Source organism: Callorhinus ursinus, unplaced genomic scaffold (assembly GCF_003265705.2).
Source record: "Callorhinus ursinus isolate GAN/ISIS: 27379988/994484 unplaced genomic scaffold, GSC_fseal_2.0 scaffold12, whole genome shotgun sequence".
Lineage (NCBI taxonomy): Eukaryota > Metazoa > Chordata > Mammalia > Carnivora > Otariidae > Callorhinus > Callorhinus ursinus.
The window spans coordinates 23,200,748-23,224,437 of NW_027397074.1; the positions used below are offsets into that span (position 1 = coordinate 23,200,748).

Here is a 23,690-nt window from a genome sequence, read left to right on the forward strand (position 1 = left end):
TAAGTTTTAAAAAAATAAAATAAGTTTATTATAACTATGGTCTTCTGAAAAGAGAAAGGGACAAGAGCAAAAATTGTATGCAAGTGCCCACACTCGTACAAATGCAGACACACACACCCCCCCAGACTCTAAAATCCTAGTCAAAAGCTATATTTCATAAAAGAGAATTATAGTAATGTTGATGGTTTGCCAAAACCTCAAGCAGTGACAAAATCCACAGAGTGTCCTGGAAAGGATGCCTTTGCAAAACCATGCCTCTCCAGATGGTTTAGATTAGAGATGTTTAAAAACACATGGCAGCATTAGTTTGGTTTAGAATTCATAGTTAATTCAGTAGATAAAATAATGCAAATTTGAAACCCTAGCCTGTGTATCAGAAAAATCATCAAATCTTATGATTGCTCTTAGGGGAGGTTGGTATGTGATGTGTTGATTTTTAAATGATCTAATTGAAATAATAAAATTAAGCAAGAAGGGGTAAAAAAGGATTGAAAATACAAGAGTATAAGTAAAAACTTTCTTCTCTGCAGAATATTTATTCCTTTGAGCTGTCATATCCAATCAATTTGTATGAGATTCGACAGCCAATTGTCATTTCCTAAGGTAAACTATGTAAAGAGGTTGTGTTACAGAGACAGCATGAAGAAAATGGAAAAAAAAAAATTCCAGAGCATGAAGCAGAGAGAGGCCACAATGTCCCACAGAGTGCTGCCTGGATCTGCTCACCTTGCTAAGAACGGCAGATGAGCAGCTTACACAGGAGTTTTCCCTTTGGCTCCTTCAGCTTTCCCCCCTGCGCATACTATTTCTTAAAGAGAGTGCTCTTGGTCTAGTAAATTATTTTAGTTTTAGTAAATTATTTTGCCTTCTATGTGGTTTTTAATCTTGGTGGGAGCTCTGTGTGGACAGTGATGTCACACACTGTGTTCTCCTGCACGAGATGTGAACAGTTCGCCTTGGGCCCCAAAAGGCTCCATCACTAAAAGCCTGGCTCCCACTGCCCCTTTCCTTGTGTTTAAAATCAAAAGTATCCCACCCTCTGATCCCACAGTGGGGTAGCCAGCAAACAAGTCCTGGAAAAGAACTTTTTTATGGGAACACTATTAATGTAATGATGTATATTATCATGTGTGCTACCTGCCACACAAATGAGAGCATTCAGCTGTGTTAAAATTGCCATGAGAAGAATGTTCATACAAGAGCTCAAAGCCTTTCAGAAAACACGAGACAAAGATTCTACAAAAATAGAATCAGGAGGTTTCAAGCAACAGTTGATGGGCTTCAAAGGGCTTGACTCTCAAAGGTGGCACAATATTTAGTTCCCCTAGAAAGAAACACATTTTGAGCATTTTCTAAGTATGAAAACTGGAATTGTGGCTTTTGATGTCTGGAAAGAGCTCCACAGTCAAAGCAAATGGACTCCATTAGTAGCAAAGTTGCATGCACACGTGCGCACACACACACACACAGAAAAATGTTGGAGAGGGCAGACCCTGTGGACGGACTTTGTGTGGGTTCATGGAGATTTCCATCATAAATTTAATTGAATTTCATTTGAGCAACAGAGACACTGCATTGGCCAATCTTAACTGCTGGTCCATAGTTCTGCATCCATACCCATTTAATATTTGTAACAAGAGATTATATTTTTGTTTCATCTTCTGATCATTTTCAAGTGGAAATTCATCCCCAACTAAGTCAAATGACCACTTTAAGATAGTTTAGCCATGTCCTACTCTATGGGGAGTAGAAAGAGATTTTTTTGCTTTCCCTTTTGTTTTTTGTGTGTAAATTGTTTCTCATACATGAGTTAACACTCCTATTAGACTTATTAATATATAGACTTGTAGAATCTCAGGGTTTGAAGGAAACTTCATGGTTTTCTGGGTCAAACACCTATTCAATGCCTGAATTCTCTTGAATTCTCCTTTCCATCTTCCCCTATCAAGTCATCATCTTGCCTTTCTTGAACTTTGCTCATGCTCCTGTCCCAGAGCAGACCATCTCATCTCTGGCCAGTGCTGCCAAGTTTCCCAGGGTGCCTGCAGCAGAATGGCATTTCATCCAAAAGGATTATGCATCACAGACAGAGGCAAAGTCACCCCAGAATGTCCAGGGGAACAGTCTCTCCAACAAGGCAGCTGCCTTTGGGTTGCTATGGGAGTGGGAATGAGCACATGAATACAGTCCCCCCCCCCCACCTTCTTCATGTGTCTCACCATCTTTGTCCTCACCTGGCTTTCTTTGACATCATTCCATTAAAAGCGCAACAAGGTGCTGTCAACCTGTTGCCACTAAAATTGATGAAAAGACTTCACTTTGGGGGAAGGTGTTCAGTGGAAGGCAAGTTCTACCTGTGCTCTCCCTGTTGCCCCTCCCCCACCTCCCAAGCCACACTTCTGATCAGGCTGTTTACCTGTTTCATGGTCTCTTCTTCAGTGTGTTTGCTCACATCGTGAGGACTTGCTACATTTTGGAACTGGATTTCACTGGATTTTCCCATCTATATATTGAAGCTGCTGAGACGGGCTTAACACAAACCTCCTGCCTTTAGAACATTAACAATATGTTCTCCCCTTTGGAAGAGGGACAGCTGAGCCAAGTTCTTTAAAACATCATAAATTCAGACAACATGGAGAAGAAGGCCAGTTCTTAATCAGATATGGCTCACTAGAGGAGACCTTGATAACTAACTGAATTTTTTTGAGAAGCAAATAATCACAGCCTCCAAACTATTTTTTTGTCTAAATAGGAATTTTCATGTATCAGGTGTTCTGCTGATTCAGGACATTGTTACAGAAATATGAAAATATATTTGCACCAAGACTATGTGATAACCTGAACTGGTCATCAAATGTCAGGGATCTGATTGCTTTAATGAAGAGTTAACAAGGTCTTATTGTTTATACATTATACTTCATAAATGGACATTTATGAAATTCTGGAGGGACTCAGAAATCATTTGTTCCCCAGCTCCATTCATTTAGTTAGAAAGTACCACTTTTCAGTCAATGTAAAGGGACACCAGTTATCCTTTATTTATTTATTTTTAAAAAATTATTAAGCTAATTTTACTTATTTATTTTTTATTTTTCATTGTATTCAGTTATCCTTATTATTCTGTGGTAACTTCACAGCTAATTAGGTAGCTCTTGTGTGCTAGGAATAATATCAAAACAAATGGAAAAGAGGGATCTTGAGTTTCTTGGACCTATATTATTTCAAAACCAAATTAAAAATATTTCCCTCAAAACCCTTATGGATTTTTTAATGTCCATTTCATGGGTGCTTATCCCTAGAGATCCCAGACTGTTGAATCTTGTCTATCAGTACAGTGCATTCAAGTCAGAAATATATTAATTACTGCTCTCAACCTCAAAACTCGTCTGAAGCAAGGAAGGATGTATATGAGCAAATACATTGCTATTCTGCGTCGTTCCTGCTGAAACCCTTGAGTGAGCATAAGTGTGGCTGGTTCCCATCAGTAATATTTGGGCACATAATCCTGGGACAGCAGAGACCTGCACAGGGTGGTACATACAATGAGAGCGTAGAAATAGGACAAGGCTCTTCATTTTTACCTACAGAGGACAGTTGGCCTTATTCTCGGGTTGATGGCAGGTCAGCCCAAACAGAAACACTCTAAGCATCTGTACAGCCTATTTCTCAAAAGACCAATGGATTTTGGCTGCCTCGTTCACATGTAACAAGATAAGAAAGATGATGCCTTGGGAAACAGGCCATATCAGTTAAAACCAAGTTTGGTATTAATGTCAAGACCAAGTAGTAGAATTGTTATGTGCCCAAAGCCTGATTACTTGGAGCCTGAATTCCATTCTCTCTCTCTCTGGCTCTGAGCCCGAGGGGCCACAACCCATGTCGGTAGTTCAGCTAGTTCAGTTACCACCTGTGTTCCAAGAGTGAAGTCAGACTGAGAGGAAAGGAAGCTCGCCGGGCTGCCCGGATCCATGTTCACTTGAGCCACTCTTTATTATCCTGCTAGGGAATGCTCTGTCCTTGAAGGCTGGTCCGAGGAGGCTGGGATCGCAGGCAGCAGGTATGCCATGAACAACAAACCCATATTCTTAACATATGTTTAATTTGAGTAACTCCCCTCCTTTAAAATACCTCCTGATTTTAAATCCACATCCTGATTTGCCCACTCTTGTTACCATTTTCTGCTGCCTGTTCTGAATTAATCCTTTGAGGTGGTCATTCCCCGGAAAGAAAAAAGGAAAATGAGAAGAGAGATGCAAAGTTGGGAATGTGAATGAACGAGGGTGGGGGAAAGCAGCGGGAAGGGGACCATTAAGTAAGTCTGTTCTCATGAGCTAGGTTTTCTTTGAGCTGCATGACACGGGAGAGGTAGAAGAAGAAGAAGAAATACAAGGAAGAGGCCTTCGAAAGGGTATCCATTAATAATCCCTGCTGAAGAATGGGAATCATTTTTGCAATAGAGCTCAATTTCCAAAGATTATTTTGATTCTCCGTCGTACTTCATCTCAAAGAATTGATATAATCTAAAAGAGGTTAAAATGATTAAAATAGTTTCCATAGTAGAAAATTAAATGATTTTACTAACTGTCAAAGTCAGTGTTTAAACTGAGATCATTTGAATTCTATTTTATATGGTGATCATGTCACTGGGATGTCTAAACATCCTTTGTAAAAGTAATAATCCCTGATTCTGATTTTTCATCGACAGAAAACTGAGTAAAGGTTAGAAAGATTAGCCACCAATTGCTCTGATTTGTAAAACCTGCAGAGAAGGCCGGTTTTCTTGAGGAATTCTGAGTTAAAATACATTCTCCACCTTGGAACTATTAATCCTTTTGGAGATTTTTCTACATGTTCCTTAGATATATTTTCGGCTCAAAGGATTATAAAACTGCTTCAAATACTTGATTTAGAATATATTTAAAAGAGAAATAGCAATACCATATGCTATTAGATATACTCTAAAATAGCAAAATATTATATCGCTTGATGTCATCAAATTCATTTTCTCTATCTATGTATTAATCCATCTATCACTCAAATCCTGGTTTTCCTGGGCCACACCAGGCTGGTTTAATGAGGTCTTGTTAACAGTGTAAACCATACAGCTCTCACCTCATCTGCAATTTAAGATTTCTGGGCTCTCCACATTCTCCCTCTTGTTTTCCGGGACCTTCCAGAGGAAGTCACAAGTATGTTCACGAATAAGGTTTCAAGGACTAGCTGTGATGCTACAGGCAACCTGCTGGGACCCCAGCATCCAAGCCCTGCTGCCTTCCCCCCTGCTACCGCCCCATCAGACAGCAAGGGCTTGCCCTCACTCACCTGTAGAGCAAGCTTCACAGCCACATGCTGGCTTTCATTGCTGCGCAGCCATTGTCGCAGATCATGTTCCAGAGCCCTGAACAGCCTGGTAACTTCCAGAACAAGCCAGTCAGGGCATATTCCAGAGTGATTCTCTCCCCAAAGAGAATGTTCTTTGTGTCAAGGACACCTAAATAAGGCAAGCTGGTACTCTCCTGTCTCCAAAGTTCATAATACATAGGTCATTGGTCTTTAGAGTTGACCAGTAGCACCCTAATGTTAATAGAGCTCTGGTAGACTCACCCCATGAGTCTGCTCTTGATGACTATCTAAATTGTGAACACTGCTTAGGCTCAAACCCGACTACCTGGCTAAGTTTATTTCAGGTTTGAAATGTAGTGATCTTTACTTCAACAAGGAAGCAGGTTGCATTTTATCCAGAACAATTTAACAGACCTTTATTGTGCCTAGCACCCTGCTTAGGTGCCAAGGCTACAATGATGAATATGGTCTGTACTTGGCCTATGAGGAATTTATCCCTTTTCTCTTAGGTCAAGAGCAAGAATGAATGATCTGTAGTAGATTACAGGCTATTAAACTGAAATAATTAATGCATATTTTACCCAGAACACCCCCCACTGTGGTGTCATCTGACTTAAGACTTAGTGTGAAACATTGAAAGTGGAGTGGAGATAAAATGATGGTTAGGTTAACCTGGGGAAAACAGCCTTTGGAAGGCTGAGCTAGCTTGCATTAGGAGGGAGGCGACCTCACATGAAGAATACCTACCTCCTACCTCAAGATCCTGCAAATGGTTTGGGGATGGTTGGTGAACCACAGGTATTCCTAAGGCTGGTTCCTATTAGGGAAAACGAGAAACCTCGCTTTCCCTCATCCTTGCTGTGGAATGAAACCAATAAAGTCAGTTACTATTTAGACAAGTGAGTGAATGCTGTCCATTTGGGAGAGAATGTTCTGGGGAGGAACTGACCAGTAGAGGCCACTGAAGGGCTTTTGGGGACGGGGGGCAGAGCACAACCAGACAGTAGTTCAAGTAATGCAAGTATCAATGGCAACTCTGTTAACATCATTAAGTTAAATTTACCTAAATCAAAAGCAGGAGAAAAACCTTACCTTTGCATATATATTTTTGTCATTCTGCAAATAAAACATGTAGTTCAAAACCTGGCACAATGACTGTCTACACAGACTGAATCCTATAGAAGAAAAATACCTTAGAGGAGTTTGTATTGCCAGATGCTTGGCATCATGTAGTCAAAACATTCTGAATGTGTTTTAAAATAGTCTTCCAGATGTGTGACAACTTAGACAACTAGCTAGAGCCCTTGTCTACATTTTGAAAAGGTGGGGGGGGGCAGTAAGAAACTGAGGTAGTTACTCAAATTATACAGGAAAATGAGACACTTATTGCCTTCTGAGTCTGATTGCCTTAAAAAGATGTAGGGTTTTGGGGGGTTTTGTTTGTTTTGCCTTTTGACAAAGTTCTTTACCTCTACATTTGAGCTGGCCAACATAGACATAGATGGAACTTTCCACAGTCCCTTGTATTTGCCATGTGAAAGACATTATCACCACCAAGTTATGGCATTTTCTGATTCCAGGAGTAGTTATTTAGAAATTTAACTTTATTTTGTGTTTATTTGTCCTGCCTCTTGATAGTAAATATTATTAATTCCATATATATATATATATCAGTTTGCCCAGTTTCTTTACATTTTAGGCTCATGTTCAGAGTATAGAATAAAATAAGGGGAAAAATACATAGTAGAGATTTGTTTACCTGTGAACTAGATTTTCCCATAGAAATTCACATTCTTTAGTGAGAGCTATGTGCTGTGTTCAACTCAACTCAGGAAGTTTATATGTGCAAACAGTAGGTGCTAAATATTTAGTGACCTAGAATTGCAAGAAAAAATCGTTCAGGGGAATTGACACCTTGTGAGTCTTGCACAGTTATTTCCTCTAGACCATAGAGAGATATTTCGTTTGTACTTAAGACAATCAGTAAGTAAATCTGTGGACTTTGTCACTGATAGAATGCACTGATAGAATGTTGTTGCCACATTTAAAAGAAGAAAATGCCTGGGGGGATCCAATTCTGAAGTGTTGTTGCATGTCAATCTAGTTTTCATTATTTATCTCTTACTGTCAACATACTTAAGGTACAGTGTTGCATTAATTTACAATTATTCCCAATTACTCTTTGATACCAGTTTTATATGATACATTGATAGGGCTGGCATTAAACAAATACAATAGTTTGTCATCCCTTTCTGAATGCTACAATTAAGTCAACAATAAGATGGGGTTCCTGTAATTGTTTTGACTGAGAAATGGTAGAAATTTGCCAGAGTGACACAAACTAGCAGGAATAAAATGTCAGTTGCTTCAAAACAATGGAAAACTTCACTTAGCATAATCCCCTCCAGTTCCATTCATGTCGATGCAAATGATAGGTGTTCATCCTTTCTGATGGTTGAGTAATATTCCATTGTATATATGGACCACATCTTCTTTATCCATTGATCTGTGGAAGGGCATCTCGGCTCCTTCCACAGTTTATAACATGGAGGACGTTAGGAAAAGGAAGGGGAAAAAGGGGAGAGGGATCAGAAGGGGAGACGAACCGTGAGAGACAATGGACTCCGGGAAACACACTGAGGGTTCTAGAGGGGAGGGGATGGGGGGATGGGTTAGCCCGGTGATGGGTATTAAAGAGGGCACGTTCTGCGTGGAGCACTGGGTGTTATACGCAAACAATGAATCATGGAACACTACATCAAAAACTAATGATGTAATGTATGGTGACTAACATAACATAAAAAAAAATGGAAAACTTCAAAATGAAAATACGTAATTGTCCATCACTAAAGTTACTTTAGGTTGCCCGCCAAAATCATCCTGCATTAGTGGGAGGAGAATTGGGTGGCAGTTGAAGGTAGCTTATTGTCATATATTTTTAATAACATGAGACAAATGTGAAAGAGTTTTGACAGAAGGTATATGGATCTTGATTGACGTGGCGGTTGGTAGCACCTCTAGTGGGAGAGCAGTTCAGGGACCGTGACTTTGATTTGAAGGATTTATTTTGGAGGGGGAAGGTACATGACTTGGAGTTTGTTCATCACAGAGAAAAGCTTGGGTTTTCACTGGTAGGATTGCAATATGCTCCATGCATCTTTACTACCGCCTGAAGGTTACCACCCTTTCTTTTTTGTTGGTTGATCTTTTTGAAGTAGTAATTGGAGAAAGGAGTTTAGTATGAGACGGGGTGCAAGGGAGGTGGAAAGGGATTTTAAATTTCTATTCTGGGTGTATCTTTGTCTCTGTGTGACAGTGAGCAATTCACTTGGTCAGGAAAATCTGTCACAACAGATTATATTCTGTCTACCAGATGAAAGAGAATAAAATAGAACCAGTATGCATTTTTGAATCTAAAACAAGGTCAGGTAAACATGAGCTTGAATGAGAATGAAGATTGTATGTTTGAGAGAGATCAGAAGTATACAGTGGACATGTGACCATGACTTTGGCTAGTGATGAGCTATGGGAATTAGCTAACCTTACAAATAATTCAAAGTATTTACCTTACCATTTTCTCAGAATATTTACAAGTTCATCAAATATTTATTGAACACCGTGGTAGGCAGAGTAATGGCCACCCAAACATGTCTACCTCCTAATACCGGAAACCGGTGGATATATCCCCTCAGGAGGCAAAAGGGGCTTTGCAGATATGATTAAATTAAGGATCTTGAGAAAGGGAGATCATTCCAGCTTATCATGGTGGGCCCAATGTAATTAGAAAGCTGGGTTCTAAGAAGTAAAAGAGGGAGTCAGGAGAGTCAGGCTCAGAAGTAAATGTGATGATGGAAGAAGGAGAATCAAAGTGATGTGATAGGAGGAAGACTCAAGTAGCCATTGCTGCTTTGAAGATGGAAGGTGGCCATGAGCCAAGGAATGAGGCCAGCCTGTAGACCCTGGAAAGAAGGCAAGGGAACCGATTCTCCCCTAGAGCTTCCAGGAAGGAATGCAGCCCTGCTCACCCCTCAGTTTCAGGCCTCCTAACCTCCAGAAGTGTATGTTTATAAATTTGTATTGTAAGGCCACTCAGTGGGTGGTAACATTACAGCAGCAATAGGAAGTGAATGCACATACCTACTAGTTCTTAGGAACGGTCTTAAGCAAAAAACTCAACACAGAAAAGCAAAGCGTACCTCTTGCCCTTGTGAGGCTTAAAAGTCCAACATGCCCATCATGTTGCCTATGAGGAAATTAAGCCTGATAGAATTAATAGGATTTTCACACAGAAAATTGGTCTTGATTACCAGCCCATGAATCTTTACATGACAACATCTGTATCTTATGAATAGGGGGAAAAATCCTATCCTCCTCCTGCATAGATTTTGTGTGTCACCCTAAAGCTGCTGTCTTTCCACCAGCACAGGAAACAGCTTAATACCAATCCCATCACTTTTATTTATGACAGATCATCTACTGATTTTAGGAGGGATCATCTATAGAATAACAGTCTTGCCTTTGCATTCTGAAGAGCTGAACCTACCTAAAGCCATTAAATGAAAAGAAGGTGGCCTTTTCCCTAGGACAGTGGTTCTTAACCTAAATGAAGAAACCCTCCTCAAGGAGTTAAGTCACATGGACGAAGTCCCACAGCTGTAGCAACAGGGCCCCTGCTGCAACTGGAGTTTGCTGACCCCCTTTTCCAGTCTCTGCCCATTTTCCCTACAGACACTTGGGTGCCTAGATCCAGCTGCTCTTTCACAATCTGAAATAGGAATGGAGTCCATTTCACTAACCCACTTCCCAGCACACAGTGTGGATTACAAAAGGAAATTAACATGTAAAGAAACCTTTTGGAAACAAAAGGAGCCATGTTAGTTCTCTTGCTATAGATTTGGCTGGTCTCACAGTTGGTGTCGTTTTCAAGTGTGGGGCTTGATTTAATAGAGACAGCCAACAGTTGTGGATCTAATCAAATGGAGCTCGAAGCACATAACTTTCAGTGTGAGGGAGCTCGAAGAAACATTTTCAAGTTTTGGAGTGGTCTGACAGGAATAAGGCAAAAAGTATTCAAAGGGAGTTGGAAAATCAGGCTGAGGGATCTTGTTTTTCAGGTCTGTTATAGTCACTTTGTGAAGTATTGCAGACAATTCATTATAATTTATCACACTGATACTCTTAAATTGGATGAAACCCAAACACAACTGAGTTAGATGCATATTAAATTACCTCTTACTTAAAAAGGAGGGTGGTCTCACCAGGGCAGGATGGAGTTCATTAGCAGGCTGGGACGTTTTTCTTAACTCTTCATCATCTGGTTTCATATTGTTCCTGGTTCCTCAGGGACATTGTACACCTTATTTTTTTCAACTCTTGGAGAGATACACTAGGTACTCTGTGAATCTCAGTAGCCACCAGTTCCGAAGATAAAATGCTCATCATCACAAGTCTATAAACAAAATTCAGATTACTATGAAAAACTGCTGCTATTCTTTACAGAAAATCAATTATTTTAGGGAAAAGGAGAAAAAATATTGTCTTTGTGTATTTTTATTTAGATATGCACAAAGCAAAGTATTCCACTCCATTATGATAATTGACTGGCGTGCATATTGGGTGTACTGCAACATACGTGTTTAGGAATTATGATCGCATTTCTTCCAGCTGACCAGCACTATCAGCCATATCATTCAATGAAGGGCATGGCTCAGACAGGAGTCTACTGACTCCACATTCTTTTTCCAAAACTGGAAACTTCAAACTCCATGTAAATGGCCTTTAATTTGTACATTCTGAGTCTTACGAGGTAGGGTTTTCCCCTAGGGGACAAAAATGGACAGAGAACAATCCCTGAAGTGCTATAAATTTAACCATTTGATCTCAAAGGAATTTTTTTTTCATACAGTTTTGTTTGTCTTGGAATTTAATTATTATTTTGTCCTTCTTTTAAAAACCAGCTCAAGGGGAACCCTGGGGAATTTGATACCTATTTATCCTCTGGTCTTCCAAGTATACCTACATGTTAAGAGGGGACTTATTTCTGCTTAGAAATGAACAACCAGGACAGATTTCTATCCCTTTCCACACTCTAGTCATTCTCAGTCTTTGAGTCTCTTGTTAAACATCAAAGAATCTTCAGTGGAAAAAGCGTTGGTGTGGAAATTGGGGGCCAGGTGGGCCTTGGGATTAGGTGACAATCACAGAAGTCAGTTCACTCTTGTCTCTTGCATCCGTCTTTTAGCAAGCACTTAAACCCAGTTTTTTCTGGTCCTTCTCAGTACTTCAAAGTAGTAGTTTATCAATAGAACCACCAAGCTAGACACAGTCCAAGAGGTCATCTGGTGCATCTCCTTGCCTTAGGCATAAGCATATCTAAGTAATTCCAGGCAGGTAACAAGAGACAAAGACAGCTTCTGCCTTGCACCACATTGCTTCTTGGCTGCAGGACCTTCCCTTGTGTTTCCCGCGAGATCTGGAGTCACCATATAGTTTTAAAGTGAGAAAGGACCTATTTTTGCAAAATTCCTGTATTCTTCTGCTAAATTTAGAATGATCTCCGTGACTCCATGCACCATCACAGCAGGCAAAACCACCGCAGTAAAGGGAAAAAAACAAAACAAAACCATGTGAAGAGCATATGCGGACTGGTACACTTTAGGTTTTTTGTTTTTTGTTTTTTGTTTTTTTAATGGTTCCCCTATAATTTCTGACCTAAGTGGCTTGGTAATAATCTAACGTGGGATATTCCATGACTCTTTGGGTGGATCCTCCAAATGGAGATTTATTTTATCAGCAGGGGGTTGTTGAGTGACATTCCTAGGGAGACTGTGTTTTCTTCCTCCTTTTTCCATCTCAAGCACAAAATCCAAGTCCTACAAATTCAGAAAGAGGTTGCCCACAAAGCAGGACAGATCTATCATGCAATTGTTTTTAGACGTCCTTGACAGTGTAACAGTTCTGAATCTGATTACCCTGTTTACTACTGTGTTTGTGAGAAAGAATCCCTGATCATTGAGTTCTGTTGTGTTCCATAGCTGAACATCATCATTGTCTTTTTTACATAGCCAAGGAAGAATTCATAGACTAAAAAGCTGACTCTTCTTTACATGGCTTACTCTGTCAAGGTTGCGGGAGGGGAGGGGAGGGCTGGGCAGGAGGCCAGTGTGGGGGGAGGGGAGGACCCGTATTTCTGAATGCTGTGTTTGCCCTCTTTGTAAGGACTTAGTACTTTTTCAATAAAAAATAAATTTAGTTTGTGGCTACACTTCAAGGAAGATGGTTTGATGGTGAGTGTAGAAGAGTCCCAGCTCTGGATTTAGAGAAGTCGTGTGGCTGAGTCCTTTAGCGTCACTTTCATGTGGTCCAGTGAGCCATTCTCAGAAACCGCAGACATTTTTGAAGATACTGAACTGGAGACATTCACAATTCTTCAGCCTCCCTCTCTCTTTTTTTTTTTTTTTTTTTTTTTTGCTATTAATCCTTCATGTTTTAACAAGTCCTGAAGTTAATGCTGCCTACACTTTTTTCCCGTCAAATTGGAAGTCTTTTCCTTCTCTTCTGAGGCAAGTAATCTGTTCTCTTTATTTCATACCTCACATAAATCAAAGGGGTGAATGTCAACACATGACATATCCAAATATCAACTTCCTTTTTTTTCTAATTAAGCAGGATTTAGACATTTGATTTGAAGAAGGTTGGTGTTCCTTAACATATAAAGTAACCCATATGTTCATCTCTTCCTATTCTTTTTGTTCTTCTTGGTAAAGCAAAAGTTCACTTTCAGCTTGCACCACATCCCTATTCCAGCCTAGGCATAGCAACCTGGGTTTCCTATTTCCTGGAAAAGACACGCTAGTGGTAAGTAAATGATTAGAAGTCTCTACCGAAAAGGCTTCTTTGACCTGAGCATGTTTCAGTGAGCATTATTGCCAGATATGATGGCATATTCCCACCTCACTTTATCCATAGTAAAGTTTTTGGAATAAACAAATTTATAAAAATGGAATATGTGTGTATATGTTAGTCATAATCCCCTTTCACCAACTGACCTCGAACTCTTGGGTTTCTTTTTTGGTCCAAATGCTTGCAAGACCTAAAAAGATTTTGGCAATCATCAGAAACAAGGGAAGTGTGAGAAACTGTCAGTCTAGAGAAACCTAGGGAGACAAGATGACTAAATATAATGGGGTCTCCTAGATGGGATCCTGGAGCAGGAAAGGGACATTGGGTAAAACCTAAGAACACCTGAGTGAAGCATGGATTTTGGTAATAGTGTATCGATATCAGCTTCTTAGTTGTGACAGATGTACCACACAAATGTAACAATAGGGAAGGTGTTATAACAGTGGGGAAAACGGTGTGAGGTGTATGGGAACCGTAACATCTGAACTGCCTTTCTGCAAATCTAAAACTAGTATAAGACATTGATGAAAAAATAAAATATAAATTTGTGCTGATTTCTCTGTAGAACTCTTACTAGTTCTGACTACTGAAATAGGAGCAGGAGCCTCTTTTCCTTTTATAAGCCAAGTTTGTAAAGGAAACAAACTTTCCTTTTACAAAGAAAGAGGAATTTCCCAGTTGTTCTGCAGTGTGATACGGGTCCTATTCAGTCTGACGCCTGGCATGAGGAGGCTTTCCAATGCTCTGTGTGGTTTGACAGGCTGGAGCAGTTACTTTCTAAGAATGGCTTTGCATTTTAAAGAACTTTTGCCAAGATTCCTCACCTTGCTGTTGGGTTGGTCCTGTTTGCTACAGCATGCAGGAGCGCTCTTCCCTTCTACAATAATTAATAATTCACATCATTATTTGGGGGGATAACCACTCATTTTAGAAGGACTTGGATGGGAATGGCATTTTTCGTTTGGCTGCACAGTGACAAGATGAAAACAAAGCATTTTCTCCCAAAGCAATGACAAGAAATGCAGAGCTTGTCAGTAGTGACGCGATCGGTTTCCAGTAGCTCGCTGTTCAGTAGACTATTATGGAATGATTAATTGGTCTCAATCAGTTCGCAGCGGGAAGTACCCACCTCATGGTAAATATCACCACAATTGGTACTAATTAGCTCTGTTGTCACCTGTCACAACTGGTAGGCTAAGAGCTGAGGCAGGTGATCAATCTATATACCAGCAACCCAAGTCCAACTGGAGAGGGGTTGGAGAGTCAATGCCATCGTAGTGGGCAGGGAGGCCAAAATCCCTCTCTGCTGTGTGGGCATGAATGAAGTTCAGTTGGTGATTACCAGTCCCAGAGCACGAGGTCAGAGGTGTGGTACTCAGGGGGGAGCTTGGGCATCTCAAAGAGAAAATGTACCTGGCATTCAATTGATGCAAGGTTTCACAGCATTTGGGCTTCTAAATCAGCCAGGCTGTAGTTCAAATCTGGGCTTTGCCACCTAGTATTCATTTGATCCAAGTCAGTGGCTTTACTTGCCCACATCTGGGTTTCCTAATCTGCAAAAATGAAGGCAAATTATTCACCCAGTAGCACTTTGTATACACACACTGTGGTGTGTGTGTGTGTGTGTGTATACACACACACACACACCCCACAGGTCTGGCACTCAGAAGGTGCTCAAAAATTGTGGAACACCCCCCCACAAAGCAAATAACCATGTAACGTGGTGTCACAACGCTAATGTTCATTATCCCTCTTAATAATAAACAAGAAAATGTTCAGATGTTCAGTGTCAGCATGAAGAATGTTGCTGAAGGTAAGTTGGGGACCAAACCTTTACTGCCCTTTTTATTGATCCTTTTTTACGAGTCCAGTCACTTAGGAAGGGAGAGGAAGCAAGGGGAAACGTAAAAACTAGCAAATAAAATTGAAGGGAATTAGGCGATGGCTTGTAGCAGAGGAAAGTTTATTGGATCACATGTGTCTCGGTTGGGCAGGTTGTGACCAGAGCACATGACCCGTGAAGGAAGCATCCAAGGGATGATCTACATTGATACAAAAGGAACATCCCACTGGGACTTTGAGTCATATTCTACTAATTCATTGTTTTAGAATTGGGTTCTCCAAATTTCTCAATGACAATTCAACAAGACCCCAGGTGCTTGTTAAATCCACAGACCACTGGGCCTCTTTGAAATCCTGATTCAGAAGTTCCAGGCTGGGACCCAGGAATAACGTAGAGAATAGAGTTTTTAATCAGTTGTCTATGTGCTTCTTGTATTCAGAGAAGTTTGAGAACCACTGATTTAAGCTGTACTTTTCACTTGACTGTGCATGGAAATTTCCTGTGTAATTTTTAAAAATATCGATGCCTGGGACCTACCCCCCAGAAATTCCGATTTAATTGGTATGGGATGTGCCTTGAGCATGGGGAATTTTTTAAAGCTCCTCAGATGATGCTAAGGTACAGGCAAATTTGGAGTAACAATGATTTAGAAAATAGCCTAAGGGGTCCACACACCTATGTGGATGATACAGGTGAATGATGAATAAGTAATAATTAGATATAAAGTCGCACCACATATAAGTAGGTTCCCAGCACAGATTCAAGGTGTAAAATATGGTAAAAAAAAATCCCATTTCAGAAAACTTTTTGGGGAGTAGTCTGCAAATTATCCCATTGCCCTGGAATTTTCTTGTATTCAGAAGTACTTGCACTAAGGCACTACCAGCTATGATTTAGAATCTCAGGTCTCCAAATTTCCAGTGCTTGCCATACTGGTATGCATACGAATGACAATGTGACATGAATCCAATCTTGACTTTCGCTACAGTCATCTCTGGTGCTAACATTGCACTGTCTTTCCTCTTCCTTCTCTTCCTCATTATCCAAAGTCATTAAATGTCCGGACTTGGAATTACCACCCACAACAGGAACGATAGCCAGCCATGAGGGTCTGTGAAATGGGAGAGAGAGTGACCATCCCAGACAGGAGGCAAGGCTGGTCAAAATAAGGACTCCAAAGAGTTAAGCCATGTAGCAAAAGGTGCTTCTAGGAGACAGTTTGTCAACCCAGATCGTCAAGGCAGGACGAAGCATTACAATGAGAGTTGTTAGGAAGGATTTGTTGAGCAGAATGAGGGGGTCCTCTGGACCTTCGCTTTGTCTGGAAATGTTTCTTCAAATCACAAAGTAGTCAATTCTAACTGTATATGGGGGCATGTTTTTGATCAGTATTTAAACTGCATTACTAACTTCAAATCTTCCAACAGTCCCAGAGAGGAGAGGCAAAGAAAATGACCTGTTTGTAGGCAGGGCAAGAATTATCATGCTTCTTTTATGAATTGAGAATTCAGGCTTAGACACCTCACTCCAATTAGGATGGCTGCTACAAAAAAAAAAAACAAAAACAAAAAAAAACAAAAAAAAACAGAACAAAAGCAAAAGCAAAAGATGACAAGGTTCGTCAAGGATGTGAAGAAACCAGAACCTTTGTGCATTGCTGATAGGAATGTAAAATGATGTAGCCACTATAGGTAACAGGGCAGTTTTAAAAAATTGAAAATAAAATATGATCAGCAATTCCACTTACAGGTATCTACCCAAAATAATTGAAAGCAGGATCCTAAAGAAATATTTGTATGCACCTGTATTCATAGTAACATGATTCACAAGAGCCAAACAGTGGAGGCAACCCAAACGTCCACTGACAGATGAATAGATAAACAAAATGGGGTATGAACATACAAGGGAATATTATTCAGCCTTTAAAAGGAAGGAAATTCTGGTACCTGCTGGGACATGGATGTAGTACCACTTGGAGTATTACATGGACGTCTTAACCCCTTTAGGATATTGTGCTGAGTGAGATAAACCAGTCATGAAAGGACAAATACTATATGATTCCATTTATATGAGGTTCCAAGAGTAGTCAGAGTCATAGAAACAAAGTAGAATGGTGGTTGCTGGGAGCTGGGAGGAGGGTGGGCATGAGGAATGAGTGTGTAGCAGGGATGGAGTTCTAGTTGCTGGAGGTGGAAATGTTCTGAAGCGGACAGTGTTGACAGTTGTACAATTAGTGCCTCTGAACTGGACCTTTAAATATTGTTAGGCTGATACATTTTATGTTGTGTATTTCACCGCAGTCTTTTAAAATAAAGAAATAATTTGAAAATGTGCCCAACAACAACAACAACAAAACACCAATGTAAGGCTGAGAGGATTCACAGCCAGTAGGGGTCAGAGTGCCAAGTCAGCTCTAGGGCCTTCAGATGTGTCAGCCGTCCCTTTCCACCTCCGTGGCTCTTAGGGAGTGGAAATTGGAGAAGATGTTCTAGGGGAAGTAAAGAGAATTGGATAATTTTATTCGAGGAAGGAGTGGTCAGTGTAGTCTAGACAGTTGTCCTGAAGATAAGAAAGAAGGTTGGTGAGCTCCATGAATCAGAAGGTGTCTGCACACTAACGTTTTTTAAAATTGAGATAAAATTCACCCTTTTAAGATACAAATTCAGTGTTCTTTAGTATATTCGCAAAGTTGTGCAACCATCGCCGCTCTGTAGTTCCAGAACGTTTTCATCACCCCCAAATCAGCCTTATGCCCATCAGTAATCATTCCCCATTATCCCCCGACCTCCACCTTACGCAACCACTAATCCGCTTTCTGCCGCTGTGAGATTTTCCTCTTCTGGACACTTCATGTAAATGAAGTCATACAATATGTGGCCTTTTGTGACTTAGCCTAACGTTTTCAAGGTTCATCTATGTTATAGCGTACGTCAGTACTGTGTTTCTGTTTATTTATGGATTATTATTCCATGGTATGACTTTACCACATTTTGTTTACTCCCCGGCTGGTGGATGTTTGGGTTGTTTCCGCTGTTTGGCTCCAGTGAGTAATGCTGCTATGAAGGTTCGTGTACAAGTTTCTGTGTTGTCATGTGTTTTCCGTTATCCTGGGTGTATACCTAGGAGTGGAAATTGCTGGATCATATGCTAACTGTACATTTAACTTGTTCAGGAACTGCCAGACTATTGTCTAGAGTGGCTGCCTCCTGTCACATTCCTACTGGCATCTCAGGAGTGTTCCCATTTCTCCCATCTCTTCACCGGCACTTGGTATTTGCCCCTTTTCTGCCCTCCCCTCCAGCTTTATTGGGGTATAATTGACATGCAAACATTTTTAAATCCTAGCCAGCCTCGTGGGTGAGAAGTGGCATCTCCTTGTGGTTTGTGCATGAACTTTTGTCTTCTCAGCACCCAGTCCAGGTCTGTCTCTTGCTACACAGTAGCAACTCACTACTAAAAGATGTGAAAATTCTGAAGGATTATAGGAAAGAGGATCATCGTGAGTGGTTTCTAGTCTTTGGGAAATCAAATTTTATTTTATATTTTTTAAAGATTTTATTTATTTATTTGACAGAGCACAAGCAGGGGGCGTGTCAGGCAGAGGAAAAGCAGGCTCCCCGCTGAGCAAGCTGCCTGATGTGGGACCCGATTCCAGGACCCTGGGATCATGACCTGAGCTGAAGGCAGGCGCTTAACTGATTGAGCCACCCAGGCGTCCTGGGGAATCAAATTTTAGAATCAGCTGCTTTTCATTTTTTGAATACAAACTGAGTCAAGAGGTAGCAAGCAAGCTCACTGAATCTTTGCTCCTGGGTACTCCATTACTAAGGGGGTGATAAATTTCAGTAGATGGTTACTCTTAGAGTTTAGAAGAATGGCATGTGCACCCTGAGATAGAGACTTAGAAGAAAAGAGGGCTCTGCAAGAAGAAAGACCCTTTCCTTCATCTCAATTAAAGTGAAGTGCCCGACTCAGGACTCACTTCTTGGCTTCACCACCTTCACACCTTCCACACTGTCAGATGCCTGGTGCTACAGGATTGCCTGTAAGAGGGGTTTTCGACAGCAGTGTTCTCCAATTACACGTGTTTCCATTAACAAAAGAAATATCTTTGTGGGTTTCTTAGGTACTTGCAGAAATATATTCTAGCTCACTAGTAGCCAGAAGCATCTGGTCTGTCTGCCTCACAGTCCTCTGACAGTTAAGCATTTGCTTTTAGGCAAATAAAATGTCCGCCACCATTAAACAGCATATGGCAACAATATGGCCATTCCCTCTTGGGACCAACCTCTCCCCAGAAGAGATGGTACTTGAAACAGGAGATGCTTTTGAATGCAAGACCCCTCTCCCTCCCACACGGGCATGGTAGCTGGGGAGTGGGCAGAGTGCCACACACAAAAGGACTCAGGCAACCATATCAAATGTGAACATAAGGGGCAAGCTGCCCAGCCAGCAGTGACCAAAGGCTGTTTGTCCTGGGCATCTGGGGCTGTGGTTAAGGGGAAGTACCATCCCGAAACTGGCCAGGATTAGCTCTCTAAAATAAACAGCCCCCACAGCCACTGAAAGAGGGGTTGGGGCTGACTGCTGTTGAATGCGGTGGGGGTGCGGTGAGCAGAGGGAGCCCTTGAAAGCGGAGTCTCCACCCGTCTCATCTCTGAATTCACCCTGTGAATGGGAGAAAATAACTGCCTTTTCTTGAAATAGATGAGGAGAGTGTGGAACCCTGTCTAGTGGGTCAGCTCGTGTGCAAGTGGACGTGTGGTCAGAGGGCTAAGGGGGAGGGCTGCCTTTGCAGGGACAGCCAGTAACCAAGCACTCTGCTCAAGAGTAAAAAAATAAAGTTTCCTCCAGAGCATCTGGGCTGCCGCATCTGTGGAGGGCACCAAAAATTGTCAATAGAGATGCCCGGATGCTCCAAACATAGTCCCCAAACCTTGCTTGTCCTGATTGGATGGAACTATAATATGCTGATAATCAAAATGTGGTGCTCGTCCTCTTGGAAACAGTGGTTCCTCGTATAATACTGTTTCTGTGTCACTTGTGTTGGGATATAGCTGGTCAGACTCACTGGTTTTATCTCAAGCTTTTACTGTATGAGTTAATCATATTTCTGGGCCAGATCAGTGAACTCACTAGCCTTGTAAAAACATTCAACTGCAGTGTCAGAAAAACTTACACTGATTAGACATTAACACTGTCCAGAAATTCTTACCAACTTTATCATTATTCTTCCACTCGTGTAAACTGCTTGATTTGAATGTTTAAAGGCCATGCGTTATTTCTCAAAATCAATCTAAGGCTCTGATATTTTAAAGAATAAAATAAAATAAGGAAAAAGTTAAAACTCCAAAAATATTTACAGAGATACATACTTTTTTTTTAAGATTTTATTTATTTATTTTGACAGACAGCAAGAGAGGGAACACAAGCAGGGGGAGTGGGAGAGGGAGAAGCAGGCTTCCCGCGGAGCAGGGAGCCCGATGCGGGGCTCAGTCCTAGGACCCTGGGCTCATGACCTGAGCCGAAGGCAGACGCTTAACCAACTGAGCCACCCAGGCACACCGAGGTATATATTCTTAAAGAACTAAGAATAGGGGCACCTGGGTGGCTCAATCAGCTGAGCATCTGCCTTCGGCTCGGGTCATGATCCCGGGGTCCTGGAATCGAGTCCCGCTAAGGGCTCCCTGCTCAGCGGGGAGCCTGCTTCTCCCTCTCCTCCCCGCTTGTGCTCTCTCACTGTCTCTCCTTCTCTCGCTCTCAAATAAATAAAATCTTAAAAAAAAAAGGAACTAAGAATAACAAAGCAGCTCCTTGTTTCCAATTAATTTTGCTTGTCTAAATTGTATTAATCATATAGTTTATTTTTTAAAGATTTTATTTATTTATTTGACAGAGAGATAGAGAGCACAAGTAGGCAGAGTGGCAGGCAGAGGGAGAGGGAGAAGCAGGCTCTCTGCTGAGCAGGGAGCCGGACATGGGGCTCGATCCCAGGACCCTGGGATCATGACCTGAGCCGAAGGCAGCCACTTAACCGACTGAGCCACCCAGGCGCCCCAATCATATAGTTTAATAATGCTTTATTATGACCCTGAATAACTGAATTGGCTACAAAATTTTAAATGCCTATGAAAGTGATGAAGTTTTTAAAATAACGTTAATATTATTAATAATGGTTTTCATAGACTATGTCTTCAGAAAATGTACTGTGCAAAGGAGAACAACAAAAAACCCTGCATATTTTAGTAGCGTCAATCAGTATTTCTGGAATGCTCTTTTTACTCTTTACCAAATCATTATAACTGACAGGGTGATATCATCCTTTGCTCCTTATGCTGACAGTCAATAAATTCCAAGACAATTGACAACAACAACTAGGTCAGTAGCTGTATTAGCAGCAGGAGATTGCAGGGTTTTTCTAAAACTCTACTCCTAGGGGTTGATGCAGACTTTCCAAATTAGAACTTTCCCTGTAATTGGGGGACTGTTCCCATGTGACCAAAGGAACCTAAACTTTTGGATGAAAATTAAAAACTTCAGTCAATCACCCAAATGTTTGCCACCATTACGTCAAACATCAGGGTACTTAAAAACCTCTCAAGAAGTGACTAAATTTTAAACTTTACATCTAGATAATTGAGATCATACTGGCTTAGTGTTTCCATATGGATGATAGTGTGTCAAATGAAGCACACCCTGGAGATGTCTTGAGCCTCTATGTTCTAGAATACATAGAATACATATTATAATTAATGTTTGATGCTTAAGATAGAAACAAAATTGATAATCACATAACTACTCCTCCATTGCTAATCTTCCAAATAGAAAATTAAAATAAGTGTATCTTCTCTTTGTCCTCATGTTTTGGTTTTCAGCAGAGCAAAGTAGACTTTGGTGGTAGAACTCTGGGGCTCAAGGTATTGTGACTCTTTCTTTTAGCATGAATTTGACTTTTTATCAAATGCAAATAGAATTCTGAATTCGAGATTGGGGGCATTTGTCACATTTAAAACTCCTTGAAATTGTTTCATTAGTACTTAGTGGGCACTATGTGTTTGATGAATAAGTGAATAATGAATAATGAACAAATAATGAATGAAAAAGTAGGAATTAGACAGTGTTCTCACTTTGTGGAGTTGGATTCTAGGTGATTGACAACTGTATGTTTCAGTTTCGTAGAAGTACCTCCACTGTTTATTTTTCTCTAGTTTAGAGAAGATTTGGAGTGGTATTTGCTGAGATGTAACTGAAACACAGAAGCAATCAAGGGTTGAATTCTGGATTTTTAAAATTTAATGACCTTCCTTTATCCATATTGATCAGAGCTTTGGTAAATTCAAATGTTGATACCACCTGGATAATTTTAAGTCTTTCTGAAGCTTTAAAGAAAATGTTTCCAACATAGCTCAAGCAACATAAGAATTTCATCAGTTGAAAACTAAGAATCGCTTCTGTGGGATGTGTAAAACAAGAAGCTGACCAGCATTATTTTCTTTTTCTTTAATTCAGTGTCATTATTGAGAGTTATTCTTGAACTTTATGAAAACCAGATTGGGGCACAAGCATGTTCTCCATCTAATCGTGTTCAAGGAATTGGAACTGAAAATCATTCAAACTAGGAAAACATGACATTGAAAAATAGTCTGCATTCTTTCTTCTACCTCAGTGTATCTGAGGCTCTTTCTGACAAGGAAGACTTAGGCTGATAGTAGATCTGATCTTTTTAGAAATGGACGTTTAGCTTCCCAGTCAGGAAGAGATCATAATTTTTTTTTTCAATCACTTTTTCACTTCGCTGGCCTATCAGTGACAACCTTTGATCCTCTCACATTTTTCCTCAGAAAGCTATTGCTGCTCACTATCGTCCACAGAAAAAAATCCAAACAGTGCCTACCATTCAAGGCCCTCTTTTATCTGGCCCAGGTGACCTCTCTAACCGCATTCCCTACTACCTGATTCTTCCGTTCAAGCTCCTTCCCACCAAAACCAGACTGCTGGTTTGGGCTGTTTACCAGCCTCCAATCTTTCATCCTATTACCCCATCTCCCAGGAATGCCTATTTCTTTTCCTCTCCGCTTGCTGAGTGTTCCTCAGCTACTTCAAGGGGTGAAACATTCCCATTCATGAGGTCTTTCTAATCATCCACCCTTTCCACTCTCCTCTTTTCTCCCCTCCCCTAGGTAAAACTAATCTTTCCCACCTCCCCCATGCATGCACACGTGCTACTATGATGATTTAGTCATGGCATGCATCACATTCAAGACTGCTCTTTGTGTGTGCAAATTGTGTCCTGCACAAGGATGTCAAACCCAAGGGACAAATGAAGACAAAGATCCACCTTACTCTCCACTTGCCAAGGCATGCACCTCCCCACATGTCTATGTCTGTGCAGAGAGGCATCTTTTTCTATTTCATAGGAAGGCTAGCGTGTATGGACTAACAGCATATGCAGCTCTGTTCATTGGCATGCATGCTTTTTTCTTTTATCAGGGCACAAGTTTGTTGAGGGCAATGACTACCTTTGTATTCCCATCACACCTGGTACAATGCCTTTCTCACACATAAGGTCATTCATTGAATTTAATTGAAAGGATGAAATGTA

The 23,690-nt window shown here is 40.8% G+C and overlaps 1 protein-coding gene across 4 annotated transcripts in view; it reads left to right on the forward strand.

Annotated features, from left to right (window-relative positions):
- DYNC1I1 (dynein cytoplasmic 1 intermediate chain 1) overlaps window positions 1-23,690 on the forward strand; it is a 306,473-nt gene that overhangs the window by 212,232 nt on the left and 70,551 nt on the right. The gene's annotated exons all lie outside the window — the stretch shown is intronic.